The sequence below is a fragment of the Tenrec ecaudatus genome, chromosome 2 (genome assembly GCF_050624435.1).
Source record: "Tenrec ecaudatus isolate mTenEca1 chromosome 2, mTenEca1.hap1, whole genome shotgun sequence".
Lineage (NCBI taxonomy): Eukaryota > Metazoa > Chordata > Mammalia > Afrosoricida > Tenrecidae > Tenrec > Tenrec ecaudatus.
In genome coordinates this window covers 268,574,000-268,580,291 of record NC_134531.1, presented here as the reverse complement: position 1 = coordinate 268,580,291, position 6,292 = coordinate 268,574,000, and the positions used below count along the sequence as shown (strand labels likewise).

Below are 6,292 nucleotides of genomic sequence, written 5' to 3'. Positions count from 1 at the left end.
GGCTAGGTGTATACATGCGTTTTGTGTTGGAAAATGGAAGTTGTTAAGAACAAGATAGTGGTTTTGCAAAGTTCTATCATGGAATCTCCAGCTTCCTTTCTTTCACCAAGTCCATCTTTTCCAATTACTATCCTTCCTCTTTGTTTCCAACTTCTGCATTCCAAGGGCCAAAAATTATCAATGCGTCTTGATTACATGTTTGATCATTTTCCAACTGAGGGAGAAAGGGAGAGAAAGGAAAGCGCGAGGATTCGCCGCCGCCGCCTCCACCAGAAGCAGCGGTGCCCGACCTGAGAGCAGTCCGCGGGCCCCACTGCCCAGCTGCTCCTCCTCCCTGCCGCTGGCTGCCAACCTCTTTGGGACTTGGTCCAGCAATCTGTTAAAACATGGTGGGTTACTATGAAGTTCTAGGTGTGCAGAGGCATGCTTCACCTGAGGATATTAGAAAAGCATATCGTAAATTGGCACTGAAGTAGCATCCTGATAAAAATCCCGAAAATAAGGAGGAAGCAGAGAGGAAATTCAAACGAGCAGCTGAGGCATATGAGGTGTTATCAGATGCTAAAAACCGGGACATCTAGGACAAATACGGCAAAGAAGGATTAAACGGTGGAGGTGGAAGTCATTTTGACAGTTCATTTGGTTTGGCTTCACATTCCGTAATCCAGAGGATGTCTACAGGGACTTTTTTGGTGGAAGAGACCCATTTGACTTTTTTGAAGACCCATTTGAGTACTTTTTTGGGATTCACAGAGGCCCTCGTGGAAGCGGAGCCCGAGGCGCAGGAGGATCCTTTATCTCTTCCTTCAGTGGATTTCCATCTTTTGCAGGTGCATTTTCTCCTTTTGATGCAGGATTTTCTACATTTGGTTCATTGGGTCATGGTGGCCTTACTTCATTCTCTTCTACATCATTTGGTGGCAGTGGCCTGGGCAACTTCAAATCGATATCAACTTCTACTAAAATAATTAATGACAGAAAAATCATAACAAAGCGAATTGTTGAGAGTGGTCAAGAAAGAGTCGAAGTTGAAGGAGACGGCCAGTGAAAGTCCTTAACTGTAAATGGTAAGGAGCAGTCGCTATCCTTGGATAACAAGTAATTCAACGCACGCATGTAACAGAAATGTTAAACTCTTACAAGCACCATTTGAGGATCAACAGGGACTTTTTTTTAAGATTTCAAACGAACTCTACTTTCAGTATAACCGTACCTAATCTAAAGTTTTTATAAACAGCTCATCGGAGCACCTATTTGTCATAGACTTTTGAGTTTATTGTTGGGACCACATTAATAGGACCATGTTTTGTCTTTAAAATTGTTGTAAATTTATGTAAGCACTTTGCTTTTTTATTATTATTAAACTTAATCCACAGTAAACAGTGATTCTTTAGTAGAGTTAGGAGAAAATTGTATACTAACAACAGCATGGATCCTGCTTTTTATTTTTCATTTTGTTTGAAATGTGAGCCAAGTAGTTTCATTCTGCTGTGAAGTTAACATTGCCAGGATGAATCTCCGACAAAAATAATTTCGTTTTTCTCCCCAGTATTGAGTAGTGAAAGATAATAATACTTTAATGGTAATACATTTCTGCTTTATTATAAATTAAGGATGTTTTCTAGTTGTGCATGAATGCTGGCAGCTTAGGAAGTTTTGAACATTGTTTAAATATGTAATGTTAAGCTTAGGTTTAAAAGCAAAGCTGATAAATGGGTCTTTGTCATTTGCTTAAAAAATAATAAATGCTGATGTGTTGTGCATTCTTTCATGAAAAAAAATTTCAAACTGAAGTTGGTAGAATTTTTCAATTTCTGCATTATTAATTTTTAGGTGGTGCATACATTTGAATAATAGTTGTATTATTAGATTTACATGAAGGCAGATAGATATAATCCTATTTCAGGTAGCATTGTATTCCATGATTGATTTTGCAATGTACTTTTTGACAAGTGATGCCAACTCATTCCTCTTGACTGTTTTATTTCTGACACAGTCAATAATATGATTTTCGGATTCAAAATGGCCAATACCAGTCCATTTCCACTAACTAATAACTAGGATACTGATCTTTATGTATTCATTTCATTTTTTGATGACTTGCAATTTTCTTAGTTTCATACTTTGAACATTCTGAGTTCTGGTCATTAGCAGATTTTTGCAGCTTTTTCTAGTTAGCTTGAGTTGAGCCCCATCAACAAATGAACATTTTGACGATTCCACGACCAGACTGTACCTTACTCGGGTCAGTGTTATCAACTCTACTTGGAGACAACAGCCCCACCTCACTCATCAGGTGCATCCTTGAGCTCTTTATTGTACTGTGTTCTGCTTTCATTCTTTAGGCCTTTGGGTTCTGAGAACAATTTGAAGCTATGCAGAAGGTTTTCAGTGGCTCCTTCCTCTGAAGTATGGCGCTGTGTCCTTTAGTTGTCTGTTCTTAGCCTGGAAGCTCCTTTGAAAGAGCTTGACTTCAGGTGGCCCTGCTGGCATTTGAAATAACAGTAACATACCTTCCAGCATCACAACACACACAAGCCACCACAACATGTCAAACTGGCAGATAAGTAGTGCTTCTGGAGGACAGGAACCCCAGATCAATGACTGTCTGAAGTCTATATGGGGGGATTCTCCCTCTTCTCTTCTAACTTCATGTTCTTCCAGGGTTCCTAGGGTTGACCAACCCTCTCTCTAATGACACAGGAATATTTTCTTTTTCATCTCTCAGTGTCTCGTCTTTACTTTTATAAGGACACCAATCCAGTGTGGTCTCACAATGTTATTTTACACGTAACATGTAAGGAGTTCACATTCTTAGTTACTGTTGTTTAGCAATTTCACATCTTTTCGAGGGTCACAATTCAAACCATCTTGGGGCATTCAGAACAAAGAAGACTGTTTCTTTCTTAGGAGCCACCCGCTTTAGGACAAGGTGATTGTGAAATACTGACCTTTCCCTTGGTAGCTGCTAACTACAGGGAGTCAGGTGTGGAAAAGAGGGAGACAATGGAAGGAATTCCTAGCCCAAAGGAATGATGAAATCATGCTTCCTTTGTCACAGCTTCCCAGCACATAGGAAGATGGGAAGAAGAGAAGGCACATTTACTTATCAATAGTTTTCAGGAAGAGATGGAGACAGTGAGAGGGGGTGGGTGGAGAAAGAGGAATGTTTATATCTTCCTACAAAGATTAGATTGACCCTTGGTTTAGGGCTCAACAACAAAGGTATGGCATGAACTCTGGAATGTGCCTACAACCTCTACATTGATGAGGTACATTATGACAAGCCATCTGATAGCTGAATGTCCACTAGTTAGATTAAAACATGACACTCCATTTTATGGAAGCTAAGATTGACTGTGTTCCATGATGAAGTAGCACTTTAAAAACTCATTTATCCATTTAAATCTTGTTTATAAATCATTTTATTGGGGCTCATACAACTCTTATCACAATCCATACATACATCAGTTGTTTAAAGCACATTTGTACATTCGTTGTCCTCGTCCTCATCATTCTCAAAACATTTCCTCTTCACTTAAGCCCCTGGCATCAGCTCCCCATTTTTCTCCCTCCCTCCCCACCCCCTCCTCATGAACCCTTGATAATTTATAAATTATTATTTTGTCATATCTTGTACTGTCCGACATCTCCCTTCACCCACTTTACTGTTGTCCATTCCCCAGGGAGGAGGTTACATGTAGATCCTTGTATTCAGTTCCTCCTTTACACCCCACTCTCACTCCACCCCCCCACCCCCCCACCCCCAGTATCGCCACTCTCACCACTGGTCCTGAAGGGATCATCTGTCCTGGATTCCCTGTGTTTCCAGTTCCTATCTGTACCAGTGTACATCCTCTGGTCTAGCCAGGTTTGTAAAGTAGAAGTGGGAACATGATAGTTGGACTGTGGGGGAGGGGAAGCACTTAAGAACTACAGGAAAGTTGTGTGTTTCATTGCTGCTACGCTGCATGCTGACTGGCTTGTCTCCTCCCTGTGACCCATCTTTTCTCTGTTCCTCTTCTGACTACTGTTATGGGAGTAGGACAGGAAGCAGGAGAAATGCTCTTGGAACCTCTAGATTCCTCCTGGAACCAGTACAATGCATAACCCACGGTGCCACCAGCACTCTTGAAAGTGTGACAGACTGCCAGAAGAACAAGCAAGTCTATCCCGGAGAATGGATAACCCACTATAACTTCAAAGCTAGGATGATGAGACATCTTCTCATGTACTTTGCACATGTTATCAGAGAGCCCATTTCCTGACAAAAGACATCGTGTTCGGTAAAGCGGAAGGTCACTGACAGAGAAAACTTCCAAGGAGATGATTGACAGGGTGGCTGCACCAATGAGTTTAACTTCAACAGTTGTGAAGATAGTGCAGGAACGGCCAGTGTTTCGGTCTCTTGTGCATCAGGTAGGGGTGGGTGGTATATGACTTGAGGACCCTTGACAACAAAACCAAGAAGAGCATACTGTCAGGATCAATTATAGCTAAGACGCAGAAAAGTTTGTCCTTGTAGTATATTCTCAGATACTCTTGGAAAAGTTTTGTCCTTACTGCCTTTAAAAACAAATGAGAAACCAAAGGACAAACAAATTAAATAGTTAGCAGGAAAAGGCATATGCTGTTAGAATTCAGCCTCTCAACACACACTTCAGTGCTCTCAATCTGCTAGGTGTTACTGCGGCCTTGAATTACAGACAATAGGACTGACATCTGCGTGTTCATTTGTATTAATCACACTAAAAGTTTTGTTACTGTAATAATAAGGCAAGTTTTTACATCTTAAAAATCACCTATCTGCTCATCACATGTTTTCAGAAAACTATCAGAGGCAAGCTCTAATATTGTATTTTTTTTGACACTGCGTTTAGCACTTTGCCTCTCATTATCCTTGGGTTTTTTGTTTGTTTTTTTTTGAAGAAACTGAGATGGAAATGAGGAGGAAACATTCTAGACACTCCTACAGCTTGACAATCCCACTCTTTTCTGATTAGTATACATGCTATGTAGTCCCTTCATGCTTTCTAAAACAATTTTCCAAGCACATTTCTAAGATATCCGCCAACCTAAACAAAAGCATCAATTGTTTTAAATCCTTCGTTTGTGTCTTTTCTTAAAAAATAAATCCAATATAGCAATCAAAATGAACTGTTTTAAACATTTTCTGCATCCTATCCAATTATACAGCTTACGTTTTCCATCCCTACAATGTCTCATTTTTAAAAAGAACTGTTCCCTGTGGCCCTTCTTGTTGAACACGGCATTACAGAACGCAGGGCTGGAAGGTGTTCTGACCAAAGCATTTCGACCATTGTAGCCACAAATCTGGTTGGCACACTCCATTGCCACAAATTTGCTAGTTTTTTGTATATGTGCACACTTTCTCATTTTAAATTATTAAAATCATCGTCCTTTTTATATTGTATACAAATGTATAATTATATGTTCTATATATTCATATATAGCATATAAATTAAATATAAACACATATTGTTATTCGGTGCTATTGAGTCAGTCCTAGCTCATCATAATCCAGTGTGAAACAGCATATATAAAACTGTTTCAGGTGAAAGTTTACATTGAAAGTTACTTTTTCCAATCATATTCAAATTGTTCCCCTACATTTGGCTTCTAACCACAAGGGCAGTGGTTCGAATCCACCAGCTGCATTGGAAGAAAGATGATGTGATCTGCTTCCATAATAAATAGAGGCTCAGAAGCTGTATGGAGCAGTTCTATTTTGCCCTGGAGTGTTGCTGTGAGGAATAACTTATTTGGGTTATTTGCATATATATTCACAAATTATTGCTAGTAATTAGTGATGCTGAAGGATTGTACACACTACTGCATTTAACAAAGTTGTATTTTATTCTGGTATACTTCTCAGGGTCTTCTTATTACCTTATGTAATTACCTTATTATGTGATGATCAATATATGTACTGCAGTTTATTTGTTCATCCATTGATGGATATTTAGGTTGTTTCTACATAATTTGCTCAATATTCACCCCAAAGGTGATTGGTTTAAGACCCTCTATAAATTGATATTGGTTTAAGACCCTCTATAAATTGAATATAACAAATAAGAAAACCTTACCCCCAAATGAAGTTGCATCCACAATTATATGTAGGGATAAGAATTTACATAGCACCTAATTTTGTTGAGACAATTTAATGAATAACAACTGGGTATCCATAGCTATCTATATTACTCTTAGTTGTTGTCCACTAGTTTTGAACTCATGGTGACCCCATATGCAGGGAATATGTAGGGTTAAATGA

General features: G+C 39.2%; 1 pseudogene; it reads left to right on the top strand.

Annotated features, from left to right (window-relative positions):
- The first annotated feature begins 386 nt into the window (after positions 1 to 386).
- LOC142441478 (dnaJ homolog subfamily B member 6 pseudogene) lies at positions 387 to 1,102 on the top strand (annotated as a pseudogene).
- Positions 1,103 to 6,292: the final 5,190 nt, after the last annotated feature.